The 23,150-nt window shown below is 47.5% G+C and overlaps 1 long non-coding RNA gene across 1 annotated transcript in view; it reads left to right on the top strand.

The window, feature by feature from the left end:
* The window catches only part of LOC138680620 (uncharacterized), a 70,133-nt gene extending 47,748 nt beyond the window's left edge, over nucleotides 1-22,385 (top strand). The window contains exons 2-4 of the long non-coding RNA XR_011321692.1: nucleotides 20,856-20,997; nucleotides 21,100-21,250; nucleotides 21,680-22,385. This is a non-coding gene — a long non-coding RNA (uncharacterized lncRNA). The remainder of the gene's footprint in view (nucleotides 1-20,855; nucleotides 20,998-21,099; nucleotides 21,251-21,679) is intronic.
* The last annotated feature ends 765 nt before the right edge of the window (nucleotides 22,386-23,150 follow it).

Here is a 23,150-nt window from a genome sequence, read left to right as displayed (position 1 = left end):
AGAGAGACGGAATGATTGAACCATACAATCACGTACTGAAATGGTGGACAAACGAATACAGCCGGTGTTGCCGTTGCGCCCACCACACAGTCTTGAAGAATCTAATGGTCGTCTCAGCCTGCCCACCTCTGCCACCTCAGCCTGCCCACCCTAGCAGCCTCCACTAGCGAGACGCAGACTCCCTTCCCGTACTAGCCGCCCCTCACTCTACTCAACAGCCTCCCCTCACTCCACTCAGTAGCCTCCCCTCACTAGCCTCCACTCAGCAGCCTCCTCTCACTAGCCTCCCTTCACTCCACTGAGCAGCCTCTCCTCACTCCACTGAGCAGCTTCCCCTCACTAGCCTTCCCCCACTCCACTGAGCAGCCTCCCATCACTAGCACTCCCTCACTCCACTGAGCAGCCTCCCCTCACCCAGTTGGACATGGCCCCCAGTCCCCACTAGCCTCCCCCTGGGCCCTGTTGGACGAGGGCCCCCTGTCCCCACTAGCCTCCTCTTCTTGGGCCTTCTTGGACACAGCCCCCAGTCACCACTAGCCTCCCCCTGGGCCTTGTTGGACGCAGCCCCCAGTCACCGCTCGCCTTCCCTCATCAGTCACACGCTGCCAGATGTACCACCTGAAGCCTTTTCTCACCATAGAGACCGGATGCAGTCTCCTCACTTTCCTCTGCCCGCCCACTGCCTCACAATGCTCGGCCGCCCACTGCCTTGCCATGCTCGTCAGCCCACCACCTCAGCCTGCTCATCCGCCCACCAACAAGTGGCACACCACAAGCTGCTCTGCTCTGGAATAAGGAAGTGCGAGCAGCGTGATGTCAGGACCATGATGCACCCGGTCCGCCCGCAGCTTAAAGGTACAATGTCCATTTCCATCCACCCGATGCATTAGCAACTCTATAGGTGTACCTTTAAATCACCACAGTGTTGTTATGCATCGGGCGTTCGGCAGCCTTGAACCAAATTTCCAGGGGCCCGAAGTGGTCTGCCAGCGTGTTCGGGCCCCCCTTTTTGCTTCTGATCACAGGGCCCCATACAGTAGTAAGGGCTGTAATGCCTTGATGGCGACCCTGAGTGAACTCATTTAGGAAAATATACCCCTTTGGAAATTGCTTTACAGTTGTAGTAACTATTTTGATTCCATGGGCATTGTGAGGTGCCAAGGGGAGAAGTACTAGAAAACAGATATGTTTCTCCCCGTTTCATTTCATATGTATCACGGTATTGATTGTGAAGCTGTTTATTTCTCTGTAATCCGGTCCTGGTTTCTTTAGTGATCAGCCTGAAAGCTCTGGTGCTTCCCTTCCACACATACAATCCAGCTTTTGCTTCAACTGATATACAGTTAGGGCCAGAAATATTTGGACAGTGACACAATTTTCGCGAGTTGGGCTCTGCATGCCACCACATTGGATTTGAAATGAAACCTCTACAACAGAATTCAAGTGCAGATTGTAACGTTTAATTTGAAGGGTTGAACAAAAATATCTGATAGAAAATGTAGGAATTGTACACATTTCTTTACAAACACTCCACATTTTAGGAGGTCAAAAGTAATTGGACAAATAAACATAACCCAAACAAAATATTTTTATTTTCAATATTTTGTTGCAAATCCTTTGGAGGCAATCACTGCCTTAAGTCTGGAACCCATGGACATCACCAAACGCTGGGTTTCCTCCTTCTTAATGCTTTGCCAGGCCTTTACAGCCGCAGCCTTCAGGTCTTGCTTGTTTGTGGGTCTTTCCGTCTTAAGTCTGGATTTGAGCAAGTGAAATGCATGCTCAATTGGGTTTAGATCTGGAGATTGACTTGGCCATTGCAGAATGTTCCACTTTTTGGCACTCATGAACTCCTGGGTAGCTTTGGCTGTATGCTTGGGGTCATTGTCCATCTGTACTATGAAGCGCCGTCCAATCAACTTTGCAGCATTTGGCTGAATCTGGGCTGAAAGTATATCCCGGTACACTTCAGAATTCATCCGGCTACTCTTGTCTGCTCTTATGTCATCAATAAACACAAGTGACCCAGTGCCATTGAAAGCCATGCATGCCCATGCCATCACGTTGCCTCCACCATGTTTTACAGAGGATGTGGTGTGCCTTGGATCATGTGCCGTTCCCTTTCTTCTCCAAACTTTTTTCTTCCCATCATTCTGGTACAGGTTGATCTTTGTCTCATCTGTCCATAGAATACTTTTCCAGAACTGAGCTGGCTTCTTGAGGTGTTTTTCTGCAAATTTAACTCTGGCCTGTCTATTTTTGGTATTGATGAATGGTTTGCATCTAGATGTGAACCCTTTGTATTTACTGTCATGGAGTCTTCTCTTTACTGTTGACTTAGAGACAGATACACCTACTTCACTGAGAGTGTTCTGGACTTCAGTTGATGTTGTGAACGGGTTCTTCTTCACCAAATTAAGTATGCGGCGATCATCCACCACTGTTGTCATCCGTGGACGCCCAGGCCTTTTTGAGTTCCCAAGCTCACCAGTCAATTCCTTTTTTCTCAGAATGTACCCAACTGTTGATTTTGCTACTCCAAGCATGTCTGCTATCTCTCTGATGGATTTTTTCTTTTTTTTCAGCCTCAGGATGTTCTGCTTCACTTCAATTGAGAGTTCCTTTGACCGCATGTTGTCTGCTCACAGCAACAGCTTCCAAATGCAAAACCACACACCTGGAATCCACCCCTGACCTTTTAACTACTTCATTGATTACAGGTTAACGAGGGAGACGCCTTCAGAGTTAATTGCAGCCCTTAGAGTCCATTGTCCAATTACTTTTGGTCCCTTGAAAAAGAGGATGCTATGCATTACAGAGCTATGATTCCTAAACCCTTTCTCCGATTTGGATGTGGAAACTATCATATTGCAGCTGGGAGTGTGCACTTTCAGCCCATATTATATATATAATTGTATTTCTGAACATGTTTTTGTAAACAGCTAAAATAACAAAACTTGTGTCACTGTCCAAATATTTCTGGCCCTAACTGTAATCAAGGAACTGCTGGGATCTCAGTCTCTCATCTGCTGGTCTGGGAAGCTGACACAGTAAGGTTGCACAAACTTCTTTCTTGTTGTGTAGGTTTATTTTGCAGTTAGTATCTTGTTGTTAGTTAGTGGCCAGACGGCCTTAGACATTTTATTTGATGTTTGGCATGGGTAACATTGTACGGCAAATGTGTACAATAAATACACGTGACACATACCTGTGTGCAACTCGCTAGCCTGCTATTGTTCGTTGTGACTCCATAGCCACCTGCTTGGGCCAAAGCAGAGATCCCTGATGAGCTATATTCCCACAAATGGTTTTGAGAATGCGGGCATAGTGGCTGCTGGACTGTGACTGCAGATAAAGTGCTCTGTGTATGTCCTGGCTGAAAGCTCATGTGCTTTTGAAGAGCCAAGAGTCCAGTAATATGGAGGAACTAGTGAAACAGTTATTGCTAGGGTTGAGCGAAACGGGTCGTTCATTTTCAAAAGTTGCCGACTTTTGGCAAAGTCGGGTTTCATGAAACCCGATCCGACCCCTGTGTGGGGTCGGCCATGCGGTACGCGACTTTCGCGCCAAAGTCGCGTTTCAATGACACTAAAAGCGCCATTTCTCAGCCAATGAAGGTGGACGCAGAGTGTGGGCAGCGTGATGACATAGGTCCTGGTCCCCACCATCTTAGAGAAGGGCATTGCAGTGATTGGCTTGCTGTCTGCGGCGTCACAGGGGCTATAAAGGGGCGTTCCCGCTGACCGCCATCTTACTGCTGCTGATCTGAGCGTAGGGAGAGGTTGCTGCCGCTTCGTCAGAAGCAGGGATAGCGTTAGGCAGGGTCCATTAACCACCAAACCGCTTGTGCTGTAGCGATTTCCACTGTCCAACACCACCTTTGGTTTGCAGGGACAGTGGAGGCTACATTTTTTTTTCTCAGCGCTGTAGCTCATTGGGCTGCCCTAGAAGGCTCCCTGATAGCTGCATTGCTGTGTGTACGCCGCTGTGCAAACCAACTGCTTTTTTCAAAGCACAAATCCTCTTGTTCCTTCCTTTCTGCACAGCTATCTTTTTTGTTTGTCCACACTTTTTATTTCATTTGTGATATGTGCATCAGTCCACTCCTTATTGCTGCCTGCCATACCTGGCTGAGATTACTGAAGGGAGATAGTAATTGTAGGACAGTCTCTGTTTTTTTTTTTTTGTGGGAGATTAAGATAGGCATTTCTGCTAGAGTGCCATCCCTGTGTGTGCCATCTCTCACATAGTGGGCCATAGAAAGCCTACTTATTTTTTTGGTTGATTTGGTTTCAAAATTCTACCTGTAAAAATCAATAAATCAATCAGTGGGAGATAAATATTGGCCTCTGGGCTTGTGTGCCACTCCTGACTCCTGTGTGTGCCATCTCTCACTCAGTGGGCCATAGAAAGCCTATTTATTTTTTTGGTTGATTTGGTTTCTAAATTCTACCTGAAAAAATCAAAAAAGCAATCAGTGGGCACTGGGAGATAAATATTGGCCTCTGGGCTTGTGTGCCACTCCTGACTCCTGTGTGTGCCATCTCTCACTCAGTGGGCCATAGAAAGCCTATTTATTTTTTTGGTTGATTTGGTTTCTAAATTCTACCTGAAAAAATAAAAAAATCAATCAGTGGGCACTGGGAGATAAATATTGGCCTCTGGGCTTGTGTGCCACTCCTGACTCCTGTGTGTGCCATCTCTCACTCAGTGGGCCATAGAAAGCCTATTTTTTTTTATTTGGTTTCTAAATTCTCCCTGAAAAAATCATTTTATTTTATTTGGTTTCTAAATTCTTCCTGAAAAAATCATTTTATTTTATTTTGTTTCTAAAGTCTCCCTGAAAAAAAAAAAAATCATTGGGAGATTAATATTGCCCTTTCTGCTTGTGTGCCAGTCTTGACTCCTGGGTGTGCCATCTCTCTCTCTCAAATAGTGGGCCATAGAAAGCCTATTTTTTTTTTATTTGTTTTCTAAATTCTTCCTGAAAAAATCATTTTATTTTATTTTGTTTCTAAATTCTCCCTGAAAAAAAAAAAATACTGTGGGAGATTAATATTGACATTTGTGCTTGAGTGACAGTCCTGCGTGTGTGGCATCTCTCTGATTTGGTGCCACAGAAAACAGAGTGTGTAACATTGTGCCTGATTTTCCTTGCGGTCTCACCAACCTGTAAACGCATATCGAAATCATACTGAAGTTATAGCTCACCGTGTAAGTAGTTTGACAGCAACAAATAAAGTTACTTTGGTTAAAGGGACACTGTCACCTGAATTTGGAGGGAACAATCTTCAGCCATGGAGGCGGGGTTTTCGGGTGTTTGATACACCCTTTCCTTACCCGCTGGCTGCATGCTGGCTGCAATATTGGATTGAAGTTCATTCTCTGTCCTCCATAGTACATGCCTGCACAAGACAATCTTGCTTTGTGCAGGCATTTACTACGGAGGACAGAAAATGAACTTCAATCCAATATTGCAGCCAGCATGCAGCCAGCGGGTAAGGAAAGGGTGTATCAAACACCCGAAAACCCCGCCTCCATGGCTGAAGATTGTTCCCTCCAAATTCAGGTGACAGTGTCCCTTTAAGTTTTTAAAACAATGAGGAAGTCTGGTGGAAGAGGTCGTGGCCGTGGGCGTTCATTGTCAGCTGGTAATGATGGTAGTGGTAGTGGAGCATCAGGTGGTCGTGGGAAAAAAAATATTGCACCTAAGTCTGGAGCTGTTGAGCCAGGTTCGTCGTCTGGCTACACAAGGCCTCGAACGCTCTCTTTTCTGGGAGTAAGAAAACCGCTTTTAAAGCCGGAGCAGCAACAGCAAGTTTTGGCTTACCTTGCTGACTCAGCCTCTAGCTCTTTTGCCTCCTCTTCTGAAACTGGTAAATGTAAAAGCAGCGCATCGTTTGAGGATGTTCACGGTCAGGGACAAGTCGCTTCCTTGTCCTCTTCAGCAAAAACAACAACAAGAGAGAAGGATGCAGCAGGCGACACAGCGGGTTACTCCATGGAGCTCTTTACACATACCGTCCCTGGCTTAGAAAGTGAAACAGTTAACAGGCCATGCCCATTACAAGTAGATTCTGACATGGAGTGCACTGATGCACAGCCACAGCCAGACTACTATGCTGGTCCTCTGACTCAGACCACAACATTGCCCTCTCAGGGTACTGATCCACAATCAGACCCTGATGAGACTATGTTGCCCCGTCACGAACGCTATACCACAGACCTACACGGTGACACAGACGAAGTTGCACACAAGCTAGAAGAGGAGGTTATAGATGACCCAGTTGTTGACCCTGATTGGCAGCCATTGGGGGAACAGGGTGCAGGCGGCAGTAGTTCTGAAGCGGAGGTGGAGGAGGGGCCGCAGCAGGCATCAACATCGCAACAGGTTCCATCTGCCGGGTCCGTATCTTGCCCAAATCGCGTGGCAAAGCCAAAACCTGTTGGAGGACAGCGTGGCCATCCGGTTAAAGCTCAGTCTGCAATTCCTGAAAAGGGATCCGATGCTAGGAAAAGTGAAGTCTGGCATTTTTTTAAACAACATCCAATTGATCAGCGCAAAGTCATCTGTCAAAAATGTTCAACTAGCTTAAGCAGAGGTCGGAATCTGAAAAGTCTCAATACAAGTTGCATGCATAGACATTTAACCACCATGCATTTGCAAGCCTGGACTAACTACCAAACGTCCCTTAAGGTTGTAGCACCCTCGGCCAATGAAGCTAGTCAGCAACGCAACATCCCTTCCATCACTGTAAGGCCACCATTTTCCGCACCACCGGCAGTATCTGTGCAGGTTTCTTTGCCAGCCCAAAGCAGGCAGGGTCAGGGAATCACCAGTTTTGTAGGAGGAAATACTGCATCTAGGGCACCGGCGGAAACAATACCGTCTCCAACCGTCTCTCAGTCTGCCATGTCCACCGGCACACCCGCTAGTTCCACAATCTCAAGCTCTCCAGTCCAGCTCACCCTACATGAGACTCTGGTTAGAAAAAGGAAGTACTTATCCTCGCATCCGCGTACACAGGGTTTTAACGCCCACATAGCTAGACTAATCTCGTTAGAGATGATGCCCTACCGGTTAGTTGAAAGCGAAGCTTTCAAAGCCCTGATGGAGTACGCTGAACCACGCCACGAGCTACCCAGTCGACACTTTTTTTTCGAGAAAAGCCATCCCAGCCCTGCACCAGCATGTTAAAGAGCGCATCGTCCATGCACTCAGGCAATCTGTGAGTACAAAGGTGCACCTGACTACAGATGCATGGACCAGTAGGCATGGCCAGGGACGTTACGTGTCCATCACGGCACACTGGGTAAATGTGGTGGATGCAGGGTCCACAGGGGACATCGATTTAGGGACAGTTGTGCCTAGCCCACGGTCTAGGAAACAGTTGGCTGTAGGCGTTCGCACCCCTTCCTCCTCCTCGTCCTCCTGCAGAAGCGAGAGCTCTTCCACAGACCGCAGTCGCCCAACCACTCCATCGGCAGCTGTCACTGTTGCACACCAGTTGTCCCATTATGGCCCAGCTACTGGCAAGCGTCAGCAGGCTGTATTGGCTATGAAGTGTTTGGGCGACAACAGACACACCGCGGAAGTTCTGTCCGAGTTCTTGCAGCAAGAAACGCAGTCGTGGCTGGGCACAGTAGATCTTGAGGCAGGCAAGGTAGTGAGTGATAACGGAAGGAATTTCATGGCTGCCATCTCCCTTTCCCAACTGAAACACATTCCTTGCCTGGCTCACACCTTAAACCTGGTGGTGCAGTGCTTATTGAAAACTTATCCTGGGTTCTCCGACCTGCTCCTCAAAGTGCGTGGACTTTGCTCACATATCCGCCGTTCGCCTGTACACTCCAGCCGTATGCAGACCTATCAGCGGTCTTTGAACCTTCCCCAGCATCGCCTAATCATAGACGTTGCAACAAGGTGGAACTCAACACTGCACATGCTTCAGAGACTGTGCGAACAGAGGTGGGCTGTTATGTTTTTGTGGGAGGATACACATACGCGGGCAGGCAGTAGGATGGCAGACATGGAGTTGTCAGGTGTGCAGTGGTCGAAGATACAAGACATGTGCCAAGTCCTTCAGTGTTTTGAGGAATGCACACGGCTGGTTAGTTGCAGACAACGCCATAATAAGCATGAGCATCCCCCTAATGTGTCTGCTGATGCAAAGTTTGACGCACATAAAGGATCAGGCGTCTGCACCAGAGGAAGAGGAAAGCCTTGATGATAGTCAGCCATTGTCTGGTCAGGGCAGAGGCGTAGCTAGAGCTTTTGCCGCCCGGGGCTGTTCCCGAGTTTGGCGCCCCCCCCCCCCGGCTCAATACACACAAAGGTTACCAAAAATGGTTTTCCTGTTTTGTAGAACTTAAACTGGGCCTAATGGTGTCACCCCCACATGCCACACCTGTGACTTAATACCACCACACCATGACCAGGCCACATAGTGACCGAATAATACTACATACAAGGGACAAATACCACCGCACCATTTCCAGACCACATATTACCACCACATAGTGACTGAATACTACAATACTGATCAGTAATAAAAAAAAAAACCACAATACTATCACCATAAGTGCCAGTATTCACAGGAGATCTGTACTTAGTATGCAGTGTCTGTGTAGAGGTAATACAGAGATCACTGGTGACATTATACACAGGACCTCTATATAGTATACAGTGTATAGTGTCAGTGTATAGGTAACACTGACTCACCAGTGACGTCTCTAGGTGAAGTCCTTCATCTTTCATCCAGCACAGACCGCCATCATTCCTTCCAGCCAGGACTCGTTTCTGCAGGAAATAACACAGTTATCTCGAGCTCCGCTTGCAGAACACATTACTTAATTTTTCACAACTTCTACATTACACCACATGAAGAAAAAAAGGTGATATAGTGTCACTCTGCACAGTAACAGGCCTGCCCCCCATTTAAAACAGTATACTCAAAAAATAAAATAAATACATCACTGCAGTAATAATATCCCTTAATTATCCCCTATGGTAACACTATTCCCCACCCTGGCCCCGTTTATCTCATTCCTGGCTCCAGCCATATGTTCTCGCATCCTGCCCTCATGAGTATCCATTCTACCCCATATGATCTCCCCATCCTGCCCCATCTGTCTCCATCGTATCCATCCTGCCCCATGATCCAACCCTGCCCCGTGTCTCCAATCCTGCCCCGTGTCTCCAATCATGCCCCGTGTCTCCAATCATGCCCCGTGTCTACATTCTGCCCATGCCTCAAGTCCTGCCCCCAGTGTGTCCAGCATATTACCCCCATGTTGTCCAGCAATCTGCCCCAGTGTGTCCAGCATATTACCCCCATGTTGTCCAGCAATCTGCCCCAGTGTGTCCAGCATATTACCCCCAGTGTGTCCAGCAATCTGCCCCAGTATGTCCAGCACTGCCCCCAGTGTGTCCAGCAATCTGCCCCAGTGTCCAGCCTTTCCCCAGTGTGTCCAGCAGTCTGCCCCAGTGTGTCCAGCATATTACCCCCAGTGTCCAGCATTGCCCCAGTGTGTCCAGCATATTACCCCCAGTGTGTCCAGCAATCTGCCCCAGTGTCCAGCATTGCCCCAGTGTGTCCAGCATTCTGCCACATGGTCTCCTGTATTGCCCCAGTGTGTCCAGCATTCTGCCCCATGGTCTCCAGTATTGCCCCAGTGTGTCCAGCAATCTGCCCCATAGTCTCCTGTATTGCCCCAGTGTGTCCAGCAATCTGCCCCATGGTCTCCTGTATTGCCCCAGTGTGTCCAGCAATCTGCCCCATAGTCTCCTGTACTGCCCCAGTGTGTCCAGCATTCTGCCCCATGGTCTCCAGTACTGCCCCAGTGTGTCCAGCAATCTGCCCCATGGTCTCCAGTATTGCCCCAGTGTGTCCAGCAATCTGCCCCATGGTCTCCAGTATTGCCCCAGTGTGTCCAGCAATCTGCCCCATGGTCTCCAGTATTGCCCCAGTGTGTCCAGCAATCTGCCCCATGGTCTCCAGTATTGCCCCAGTGTGTCCAGCAATCTGCCCCATGGTCTCCAGTATTGCCCCAGTTTGTCCAGCATTGCCCCCAGACAGTCAGACATAAAGAAAAAAAAAAAGTAAAATCCTCACCTCTCCCGTTCCTAGCGCAGGTCCGGTGCAGCCAGTCAGCGTCTCTCCGGCTCTGCGACGCTCAGGACAGAGAGGCAGAGCGGCGCGCACAGTAGTGACGTCATCGCGCCCTCTGCTCTGAGACGTCGCAGAGTCAGAGGACGCTGAAGCCGCAGGAACCAGGAGAGGTGAGTATTAGAGCGGGGGGCGGGGGCGGGGCCCGGTGGTGGGGGGAGCTGGCCCTGGTCGTGGCGGCGGACGGCGCCGCCCGAAGATTTAAAGGGGCGTCTTTTTTTTTTTTTTCTTCTTCTCCTGCAGCGCCGGCCGCCCCCCGCATTGTGCCGCCCGGGGCGGACCGACCCCCCCGCATCGCCCTTCCTACGCCACTGGGTCAGGGCAGTGTACAGGACGAGGTAGCGGGCGAAGAGGAGGTGGAGGATGAGGAGGACGAGGAGGATGATGGGGATGAGTATATTTTTAATGAGGAAGCTTTCCCGGGGGCACTGGAAATTGGTGGCATGGCAAGGCCGGGTTCTGGTTTTTTGAGGGACACAAGTGACGTAGATTTGCCTGAAACTGCCCCTCAACCAATCACAAACGCAGATTTGACAACTGGAACTTTGGCCCACGTGGCGGATTATGCCTTACGTATCCTCAAAAGGGACACACGCATTACAAAAATGATGAACGATGACGATTACTGGTTGGCCTGCCTCCTTGATCCTCGCTATAAAGGCAAATTGCAAAATATTATGCCACATGAGAACTTGGAACTAATATTGGCAACCAAACAATCAACTCTTGTTGACCGTTTGCTTCAGGCATTCCCAGCACACAGCGCCCGTGATCGTTCTCACACGAGCTCCAGGGGGCAGCAGACCAGGAGTGTTAGGGGTGCACACATCAGAAGTGGTGTTGGACAGAGGGGTTTTCTGACCAGGTTGTGGAGTGATTTTGCTATGACCGCAGACAGGACAGGTACTGCTGCATCAATTGAAAGTGACAGGAGACAACATTTGTCCAGTATGGTTACAAACTATTTTTCATCCCTTATCGATGTTCTCCCTCAACCGTCATTCCCATTTGATTACTGGGCATCCAAATTAGACACCTGGCCAGAATTGGCAGAATATGCATTGCAGGAGCTTGCTTGCCCGGCAGCTAGTGTCCTATCAGAAAGAGTATTCAGTGCTGCAGGTTCAATATTAACCGAAAAAAGGACTCGTCTGGCTACCCAAAATGTTGATGATCTAACATTCATTAAAATGAACCACAACTGGATTTCGAATTCTTTTGCCCCACCTTGCCCGGCCGACACCTAGCTTTCCTATGAAAAGCTCTTGCCTGTGGACTACTGTGAATTACTTTTCTAATGTCTTAATTTGCTGCAGCTGATTGTCCAGCATACGACATGTTTACACCTCCCTAAATGGCCAAACTCCCTACACGGGGCCGTGGTATCGCGACTTGGCGCAAGCACCCGTGAGAGTGCTGTTTGTCTGAAGAGGTGGGTGTGCCCGCTTTTGGTCGACAGCACTGCCACTAGGTCCCTCATAGTACAATAAAGTGTCTCTGGCGGTGGTGGTGCGCACCCAACGTCAGACACACTGTTGTAACATGAGGGGACCTGGGCCTGTACCGCCGGCCACAAGAGAGTTCACCCACCCCCAGGTCAAACATTGCTCTACCACTTCCACAGTTATCTCTCACACTTCCACCAATGTTTAGTCTATGCGCTGACATCCTTCCATTCCTGCCACTGACAATACCATTTTGTTGACATGTATGATGGTACTTAACATAGTCAGGGGCAGTGTCCTCTATTTACCAAAGTAAATACTTTGCGCCAAATTAGTAGGTCTGAAACTACGCAGAGGATCCCACTCCTGTACCTAATGATTGCACCCTTTAGTGTTTTCGTTTTGTTTTAATGCGAGACATCCACATTTATTTATTGTTTTGGACTACTAACTGGCAGACACTCATTACAATCGGCCTCCGCTGACCAGACCACTGCTGCCCATGTACCCCTGGAACCAATTTTAAATTGCCTACAGCCAGTCCAATTTTATTATGTTAGGCCTTCGAAGCCTGTCTGCGGTCCCTCCTTCCACTAGGCCTCCACTGACCAGACCACTGCTGCCCGTGTACCCCTGGAAACAATTATAAAGTGCCTACAGTCCAATTTTATTATGTTAGGCCTTCGAAGCCTGTCTGCGGTCCCTCCTTCCACTAGGCCTCCACTGACCTGTCTACTGCTGCCCATGTACCCCTGGAACCAATTTTAAATTGCCTACAGCCAGTCCAATTTTATTATGTTAGGCCTTCGAAGCCTGTCTGCGGTCCCTCCTTCCACTAGGCCTCCACTGACCTGTCTACTGCTGCCCGTGTACCCCTGGAACAAATTTTAAATTGCCTACAGCCAGCCCAATTTTATTATGTTAGGCCTTAGAAGCCTGTCTGCGGCCCGTTCTTTCTACTACTCCTACACTGACTGTGTACCCCTGGAACCAATTATAAAGTGCCTTTCTACTACTCCTACACTGACCAGACCACTGCTGCCCGTGTACCCCTGGAACCTATTTAAAAGTGCCTACAGCAAGCCCAATTTTATTATGTTAGGCCTTTGAAGCCTGTCTGCGGTCCCTCCTTCCACTAGGCCTCCACTGACCTGTCTACTGCTGCCCATGTACCCCTGGAACCAATTTTAAATTGCCTACAGCCAGTCCAATTTTATTATGTTAGGCCTTCGAAGCCTGTCTGCGGTCCCTCCTTCCACTAGGCCTCCACTGACCAGACCACTGCTGCCCGTGTACCCCTGGAACCTATTTTTAATTGCATAGAGCATCCTTTTTTTAATAGTAGGCGTACAAAGTCTGTCTGCGGTCCACTATTGAAATTGTCATCCACTGCCCAGAGCAATGCTGCCTGTGTACCCCTGTAACCTTTTTTAAACTGCAGTGAGCCACATTTTTGGTTTAAGGCCTACTACCTGTGTCTGTCTGCGCCACTCAATACAGCTGTCTTCCTTTGAAAAAAGCAGAGCGTCAATAGTCTTGTTTTCAGCCTCTAGGAATTTTAAAACTGCATTGGGGCTACAACTTTGGTAGGGCCTACTAACGGTGTCTGCCGCCCCAAGGTGTTCCCCATGTTTCGTCCACATTGCTTCGATCTTCCTACTCTCGTTTAGTAGTTGGTGAAAACTACACTGCATTAGGCCTACAAATTGGGTATGGGGTGTAGAGACGGTGTCTTCTGCTCCAAGGTGTTCTCCAGGTTGCCTTTCCTAAGCTTCTATCTTCAGGCTCTTGTTAAATAGTGCTTAAATGGAACAACTGCATTTGGCGTACTAGTTGGTTTGGGGCCTACTAACAGTGTCTGCCGCTCCTTGCTGTTCTCCTGGTTTCCTGTCCTGAAATTCCATTTTCAGGCTCTCGTTAAGTAGTTGTTAATGTTAGACTGCATTTGGCCTACTAGTTGGGTTGGGGCCTACTATCGGTGTCTGCCACTCCTTGCTGTTCTCCTCCACTGAACAAAGCTGTGCCGCCTGTTTACTACTCTTGCCAATTTTGAACTGCATTTAGACTACTTACAGATTTGGGCCTACTCTCTGTGTCAGCCTCTCATTCCAGTTGTCTTCCACTGAACAAAACAATGTCCCCTGGTTAGTCCTGTTAACAATTTTGAACTGCATTTAGCCCACTTTATTCTTTGGGCCCATATCTGTTCCCCCCTCATCCTGCCCATTGCTCAGCCAGTGATAGATGAGTCTGCTGGTACATTGACCCATAATGCAACATTCCCCGTGCACGCTACATTGCAAGATTGTGACCCTGCTGAAAGTCAGGTCCCCCTTCCCGCATACCATACCACCTTACACGGGGACAAAGAGGAAGGTGCAGATGAAGGTGCAGGTTCCTTCATCAGGTGGGGGGAGGAATACTCGTTGGCGACGTCACTGGCACAGGGCCCCTCATAGTACGCAAAAGTGTCGCTGCCGGTGGGAGGCGCCCCCGCTGTGCAAACACACCGCTGTACTTTGAGGGGCCCTGTGCCAGTGCCAATGCCAACGAGTGGGCCCCCCCTGCTTGCTCAGGATCACAGCACTTGCAAAGTTGAAATACTTACCTCTCCCTGCTCCACTGCCGTGACGTGGCCCAGATTTACTGGGCCCACTAATTACTTGAACCAGCCCTACCCCCCACAACTTTAGCCAAATGACCCCCAATTTCAAATGCCTTCCAATTATTATAAGCTAAATTACGATTGACAAGTTTCTGTAACAAGAATGGATGTTTTTGCCTTTAAAATGGGCAGTGTAGGTGTTTTCCTGGCCTCTACTCACTGCCGACTATGCTCCCCCATTGACTTGCATTGGGTTTCGTGTTTCGGTCGATACCCGACTTTTCGCGATAATCGGCCGATTCCACTCGACTCGACTTTTAAGATAGTCGGGTTTCGCGAAACACGGCTCGACTCCAAAAAGGTCAAGGTCGCTCAACCCTAGTGGTGACTGGTTCCCTTTAAGGGCTTTTATTTTTGGAGTGAACTACATGATGGTAGTGGGGCACTTCACTCCCTCCAGCTGGGTCTAACAAGTGGCCCATGGCCACAGATTCCATTTTAACAACCCTGCAGCAAAGGTATGGGTGTGTCAGTGCTAGTTTGCAAGCTGCAGAGCAGGTGGCTCTGCCACATCCAGCTTTTGTAAGTGGAGCGCCCCCGTGGGCAGTGGGGTACTCGGTACCGGGTCCTTCGGTTCTCAAGGGGGATGTCACGGTGGCTGACCTTGTCCTTGGCCCTCGAGACGTCCGTGTATAAAGGGAAAGGTCTTTAAAGGGGAAATGTTCGTGACGCCACCTGTGGTATTCGTTCAGGGTGACCGACGCTGCTTTAAGGGGTCCGCTGGGGTGATGTTATGGCAGCTAGATGGGATACCTTCCCACAGGTGAAGTATGTCCCCAGGGCTTCCCAGTGTGTAGATGGTGGATGGTGTGAGGTGCAGTGAAGAACAAGGACACAAGGTTGCAGTCTCTTTACCTTTTTACTGTAGACTTCAGCATCCACATTCCAGAGCACCAGATCACAGGGCAGGCAGAGTCCGGCCAGTTTGGAGGCAAATCCAGAGTCCCCTTATTCAGGTGGAAATTAGTAGCCTTCCTATAGCACCTTGGTGTTGTTTTGTAGATGTTATGTCTCTCTTCCTGTTCCCCAGATGGATAGGACAACCCGTATGACCGGCGGCTTGAGGATTTTTACAGGGACTCTATGATGCCCTGGCATCTCGTGGGTGCCACCTTGCCTCCTTGGTATGGGTTGGATCAGTAACGTGAAATTAGCTGTCCTGCCGGTCTCTGGAGCAAGGCATAAAGGACTGTTGCTTCCTCGGTGTTCCGGCTACCGGGATCCTGCGCTTGTGCAGGGCAGAACTCCTTCTGGTTTCCACTCCTTTGCTATGACTTCTTCTCACTTTCTACAATACAGTTCTCTGTTCGTGTCCTTTCTTAGGAACTGCCTCACGTGAGGTAGGCGCAGCTCCGTGACCTTCTGTCTAGGCCTCTGACAGGCTCCCACCCCTGTCAGGGACCAACTACCTGAGCGGAGCTCAGACAGCAACTGCCTAACTTCCTCTCCAGGCCACCAGTTTTACCTAATTGTGAAGAGTGCCCTAATAAATAGGAGCATAGCTCCCCCTGGTGGACTAGAGTATGAAATGTGTTGTATGCTTTGTGGTACCTGGTAAAGAGATCTCCTTTATTGCCTCCAAACGTAACATCACTCCCCACTAGAGGAAAATGATATCACTGCAACGACCGGAACCCTGGTGCGCTGCATAAGCAGTTAACACAGAGCCAAGGGAAGCAAAAGCCTGGCGCCCCCACAGCGTGACACGGTAGTGCAATTTGCCCTCAGCAACCGTTCTCGGGTATGGACTGTTTTGACACCCCGGCTGCGATCTGAAGGATGCTGGTTGTTTTCATTTGTAAGTTTTGAAAATTAAAGAATGTTACTGGGTCACTGCCTTATTTCTGCACGGTGTGAACACCGCCGCACTACATCAGATTGCGCCAGTCGCACAACTGCTAGATGAAGATACGTTATTTTTTAAACCAATAGAAAATTATGATTTTTTTTCACTCGTCTTGCTGACACACTCCAAATGCGGAGTAATGAAGATTATTGCCCCAGCTAAAATATCAAGTATGATTATCTCTATCCATATTGCGCCATTCGCACAACTGGTAGATACAGAAACACTATTTTTTAAACCAATAGAAAATTATGATTTTTTTTTTTTCAATCGCTTTACTGACACACTCCAAATGCAGAGTAATAAAGATTATTGCCCTTGCTAAATTGTCACGTAAGATCATCTGTACCCGGATTGCACCAGTTGCACAACTGCTACATTAAGATACGCTATTTTTTAAACCAATAGAAAATTATGATTTTTTTTCAATCACCTTGCTGACATACTCCAAATGCGGAGTAATGAAGATTATTGCCTTTGCTGAATTGTCATGTAAGATTATCTGTACCCAGATTGTGCCAGTCGCACAACTGCTAGATAAAGAAACGCAATTTTTTAAACAAATATTTTTTTGGGGGGGATTAAATCGCATTTATGAGCAGTTTGTGTTCTGACCCACTGTCAGATATGCCAGATAACCAGTGAGGCCAAATCAGGAGGTTACGCCCTTCATTGACAAGTGCGCTTGGAGAAAAAGGAAACTGCACACAGGTTGTGAGCAAAATCACTTTATCTGATCTAATGGAGCATGAGGCAGTATTTTATACCATTTACAACAAATGTAACTCAATGTACTTCATGTAGCCCCCCTTGTTACCCCAGGTCATGCTGATCTTTATTTACCATGTTCCCAGAACATGTTGTTTGCTGACAATTGAAAACGTATATGATAAGAAGTATAGTATCCTTTTAGAGGAGACTACCAGACTGTTTGCACAGCTAAACACATTCTAGCAATTAAAGGCAAAAGGCAAATTAAAGACAAAACATTAACCCTTCTATATCAATTTCCCCCTTTTGTAAATGGTATAACCTCTGCCACAGGGTCAGCTGATGTCCACAAAGGAGCTACTGTTTCATGGGTCTAGTACCCATAAGGGGGCTTTCTACCTGCTTCACCCATCCACCCTCAGTGTGGACACTCACTTCCTCCGTCAGCAGTGGTCATCCAGGGTCTATGATACACTATGGAAGGCTCAGCCTTAGATTTTTTTTCCTTACACATACATTATTCAATAGCTTATGTAATGCATATATTAGCACTTTTACAGCTACATAAAGCAATAAACAAAACAATAAAATTTGCATTTTCTGTACTGTATTAGTCTCATTAAGAACCTCAGGGAACCTAGAAAATCTGAGTCCAAGTCTCCTTGTTGTATGCAATGTGGTGTTAATACCTTCCTTGGCTCCAGGGGTAAGGCTAAGTACAGTAAGGTCCTTGCAGATACTAGGCTGTGTGTACATATCCAACAGTCTTTTGTTTTTTTGTCCTTCCATGTCCTTTATAAGAAGAGCATGATGTTGAATAAGTGTGTTGTCCCTGTCAACAAACTTTAAGGCTATGTGCACACGTTGCGTTTTTGCCATGCTTTTTCACAGCGAAAACTCTGCGAAAACGCCTACACAACACAACCCATTGAATTCAATGGAATTCCGCAATCCTGTGCTAATGCTGCGTATTTTTCCGCAACAGAATCACATCGCGGAAAAATATGCAGCATGCTCATTCTTTGTGCGGAATTGCGGCAATTCTGCACACATAGGAATGTATTGATCCGTTTACTTTCCACATGGGGCTATACCCACCATGCGGAAAGTAAGCGGATCATGTGCAGATGGTACCTGGGTGTGGAGGAAAGGAGACTCTCCTCCAGGCTCTGGGAATAAAATATAGTTATAATACTCACCTTCTGGTGGCCCCCGGACCCAGCCCAGGCCTTAGGCCATGTTCACACGTTGCGGTTTTTACCGCGGAACCGCAGCGATTCTGCCGCTGCGGGTCCGCTGCAGTTTCCATTGCGTTTCCATTTACATGTAAACCTATGGAAACCGCAAACCGCTGTGCACATGCTGCAGAAAAAAACGCGCAGAAATGCAGCTGTTTACATTCCGCAGCATGTCACTTCTTTCTGCGGAACTGCAGCGGTTCTGCACCCACTGACCTCTATTGTGAGGGTCAAACCCGCAGTACAACCCGCAGATGAAAAAATATCTGCGGGTTTTCTGCGGTTTGGCGTGTAGAAACCGCTGCAGCAGGAAGTGCAGGGAAGCGGGAGGAAGTGCGTGGGCGGACGTGCGTGGGCAGAGTGTGGCTGTCATCATGGAGGGATATCGTCGAATGGGGATCGATGTCGGTCACTTGATCGATTTGGTATGTATGTGTGTGTATCAGTGTTTGTGTGTCTGTGTATATGTGTGTGAAGTCTGTGTGTGTGTGTCCCCATGCGACGATAGTGCCACCCAATTGTGCTAAATCGCCATATGGGATTACTACTCCCATCCGGTATTAGGATGGGAGAGTTGTCCCTGTGTCCGGCGACTTAGCACAATTGTAAGTAACACAAAACACATCACACACAATACACATACAATAAACGTAACATACATGACAGACAGTACATATAACAGAGTATATACTCACCATACAGCACATACAGGTACGCGAAGCCCTCGCCCCTAGAAAAAAATCCCCCAAAAAAGCAAATCCATATTCCCTGTCCGCAGAATCCTAAACCGAGTGTCCCACGCCGATCGCCTGCTCTGTTTACGGCAGTACAGCTGCGTGTGAACTTTCCCACGCAGCACTGCCATAAAGCGAGAGTGCCGGGGTCAATTAACGCCGGTATACTCGCTCGCGCATGCGCAGTTACACACCGACAGGAGCTATGGCTTCTGTCAGTGTGTTACTGCAGCCGTGGAGAGCAGACACATCTCCGGATGTGTCTGTTCTCCATGGCAGATTTTCGTGGGACCCTCGATGGATTTCTGCGGACAGGGACAGGGAGTATGAATTTGGTTTGTTTTTTTCTTTCTTTTGCAGGTCGAGGGTCTTCAGGTGGATTGAGCGTGAAATAAAAGACTGGTGAAAAAGTGTGTGTCTTTATTTCATTAAAATATTTTTTTCTAGTGTTTGTGCTTTTTTTAACCCTTTCATAGGATTAATAATGGATAGGCGTCTTATTGACTCCTCTCCATTATTAACCGGGTTTAATGCCACCTTACAATAGCAAGGTGGCATTAACCCCTCATTACCCCATATCCCACCGCTATATGGGAGTGGGAAGAGAGGGGCTAAGTGCCGGAATTGGCGCATCTTTTTGATGCGCCTCTTCTGGGGCGGCTGCGGGCTTCTATTTGTAGCCAGGGGGGGGGGGGCAAATATCCATGGCCCCTTTCCTAGGCTATGAATATAAGCCCACGGCTGTCTGCGTAGCCTTTCTGGCCTAAAAATATAGGGGGACCCCAACACTTTTTTTTTCGGTGCCCCTTATATTTTAGTGCCAGAAAGGCTACGCAGACAGCTGTGGGCTTATATTCATGGCCTGGGAACAGCCATGGGTATTTTAACCCCTTCCCTGGCAACAAATATTGGTCTGCAGCTGTCTGCCTAGCCTTTCTGGCCAAAAAATATAGGGGGACCCTACGTAATTTTTTTTGGGGGGTCCCGTGTGAGGGATCCGTGTGATGTCCGTGTGTCTGCTTTTGTGTCTGTGTGCTGTGCGTGTGTCCTTGTATTGCAACAATTTTTTAAATGTTAACACTATGACAGAAAAAATGCACACGGATGGCACACAGACAGCATCCGTGTGCGGTACGTGTTTACACGGACCCATTTACTTTATGGGTCCGTGTGATCCGTGTGCTCCCACAAACACTGACATGTCTCCGTGTTTTGCAAAGGGACACATGGTGTGTGATATCACACTGAAATCTGCAGAGCCACATTTATTTTAATGTGTCTACGTGAGTCAGTGTCTCCGGTACATGAGGAAACTGTCACCACACGTACCCGAGCCACTGACGTGTGAAACTGACATAATTTGGTGTGTGCCTTGTTTGTTTGACTTTGGGTTAGGGTAGGGGTGATGTTAATATATATCCAAATTTTGAAACATTTGTGCTGTAAAGGAAACCTCTTAACTCCAACATGGAAGTATAGCTAAGCCCACCGGCATCAGGGGCTTATCTACCCATTCTGGTATACTGTAGATAAGCCCCCGATGTATCCTCAAAGATGATTAAAAGAGGTTAGATTATACTCACCCAGGGTCGGTACCGGTCCAATGGGCGTCACGGTCCGGTACAGCCCCTCCCATCTTGTTATGATGACGTCCTCTTGTATTCACGCTGCGGCTTATCTCCCTGTTGAGGGCACAGCAACGTACTGCAGTAATGCAACGTACTGCCCTCAACAGGGCAGACAAAGTACACCTGCGCCGGAGCCGCAGCGTGAATACAAGAGGACGTCATCACAACAAGATGGGAGACGCTGGACCGGACCGCGACGCCCATCGGACCGGTACCACCCCTGTGTCAGTATAATCTAACCTCTTTTGATCATCTTTGAGGAAACATGGAGGGCTTATCTACAGTATTGCAGAATGCTGTAGATAAGCCCCTGATGCTGGTGGGCTTAGGTCATCTTCGATTTTGGGGGTGACAGGTTTCCTTTAAGATTACTTATCAGTTGGATATAGTATTTAATGACACTATTCTATTCATTGTAGGTTCGCGATATACCTTGTATTTGGGATGCCGCTGATGTGTCCTACAAGGACAAATATTTCTGTGACCATTGCTGGACCAAGATTCTGAGGGACCTTTATCCGGAGTGGGATTCCCTGTCCATTGCCAACCAATTGGAAATTGGTAATTATAATGTTACCGATTATTATTAGAGTTTATTATAAATTTACTTTGACAATATATATATATATATATATATATATATATATATGTTTTTTTTCTTAGAAAAACATGTTAAGCAAAGATGGAGGTCAGTTCGGGACCGGTTCAACAAATTTATAAATTCATGTGACCGGAGTGGATCATCACCAAGCCGCAAAACCTTTCCCTTTTATGATGAGCTGCAATTCCTGCTCACAAGCCGGACTTTGCGGAGGTAGGTTATAAACCACTAATATTTATGTAGCTTCATCAATGTTGCCATGTGGTGTAGCACAGTTGGCTGCGTATTGAACGCTGTGTCCTGCCGCAGCGTTCAATACACAGCATCCAGATGTTATACCATAGTGAAGAGAGGATTTTCAGAAATCCTGTCTGCTCTATGATTCCAAAGATGGAGTTGTGAGAGCTATGGCACCACACCGTGTCTATTTTTCTTGTGTTGGCACTTTGACTATGCAAGATAACTAGCACATTGTTTGGATAGCATGTGGTGATAACGCATGTGTTAAATGAAAACATGCATTATCAGCACACATGCAAAAAAGTGAACAGCGTTTTGGAGTAAGCGGCCTTTATGCTGTTCCAAAAATGTTGCTCCTCCGCAGCGGTCATAATTAATTATTTTTTTCCTTTTCTCACACAGGACTGAGGGAAACCTTTCTACCCCGCCTCCTGTGGATGACAACTCCGAAGATGGAGCAGACACTGATGGAGCAGGCACTTCCTCGGGAGCGGGAGGGACAATTTCTCCATCTCTTACCTCAGCTTCTGCTGGTGCCGCATGTCCAGCAGCTGCTGCAGGCACATCAACTGCAGCAGCTGTTGGATCATCTGGTACAGCAGAAGCTGTGGTAACGGAGAAGAGAGCTGCCTATCCGGTGGCAGGAGAGTCCATTAAAAAAAAAAAAAAAAGAATGAGGATAAAACTGAGAAGATCGCAAGTGACACACTCGATTTACTAAAACAATCCTCAACTGAGGACCAATGTGATATTTTTGCTTTGACCATTGCCTGAAAGGCACGCTCACTGCCACCGGATAGGCAGTCTCTCTTCATGTCTCTGTGCCAAACGTCCCTCACCACTCTGGAGGACCCTGCTCCAATTCAGTCATATGAGGATGCATTGACGGGGGTTTTTGGACTCTTTTGCCCACGACCGAAACCCAGAGAACCTCAATCTAGGGCATCTTCCTACACCCAATCGGCACTAAATTTTTCTGGAGGAGGAAACACAAGCCTGGGACCATCTGCAAGTCAAAATTTCATTACAGACATAAGTAGCTCCTATGGGTATTCGCAGGAATACACCTACTTGCATTAAGATGCAATTGTTTGTAAAAAAATTTATAGTTTCAATGGTCAAGTTGCCGCCAAATTCTGTTTTTCATATTGAAAAAAACGTTACAACTGTTTGTCAAAATTTAGTTGCTTGTTAAATAAATTAATGTTGATCAAATGTCATCTCTGATTTTTATATACTTTACGTACTTAGTGGACAAGGACTCTATGTTGTACGGTGTCATGGCTATATGGGCGCTGGACTATGGGATGGAGGTAGTGTCATGGGTATATGGGTGCTGGACTATGGGATGGAGGTAGTGTCATGGGTATATGGGTGCTGGACTATAGCATGGACATAGTGTGATGGGTGTATGGGCACTGGACAATGGGATGGAGAAGAATCAATCATTAAAAATTTTCTAAAAACAATACTTATTTGATCGAAAAATAACCATAATAAAGTAACAATTTTTTTTGTTAACCAGAAATAAAAATTACAATTTTTTTTTGTTCCCAAAAAAATTACAATAAACAAAATTGAATATCGATGTTGAATTTGATTAATAGGGATCTTGACTTCTTCTAGCTTTTGGTATAGATCTTCCCATCTTATTGGTCATTCAATGTTCTTAGATCCTTCTCTGCTGCTCAGGCTGCCCAACACCAGCACAGGAGTATTGCCAGTGCACGGCACCTTCTGGACTCATGTGAAGGATTCTCTCACACGCACACGCGAGTTGGACGGCCTTCCCAGACCCACGTTGACCACTGGATTAAATACTGGCTGCTGGTACTCCACATCTACGTCAGTGTTGTACTCACGAGCATAGTTG

Source organism: Ranitomeya imitator, chromosome 5 (genome assembly GCF_032444005.1).
Source record: "Ranitomeya imitator isolate aRanImi1 chromosome 5, aRanImi1.pri, whole genome shotgun sequence".
Lineage (NCBI taxonomy): Eukaryota > Metazoa > Chordata > Amphibia > Anura > Dendrobatidae > Ranitomeya > Ranitomeya imitator.
The sequence above is the reverse complement of the archived record's forward strand: the minus strand, read 5'-3'. Positions and strand labels throughout refer to the sequence as shown.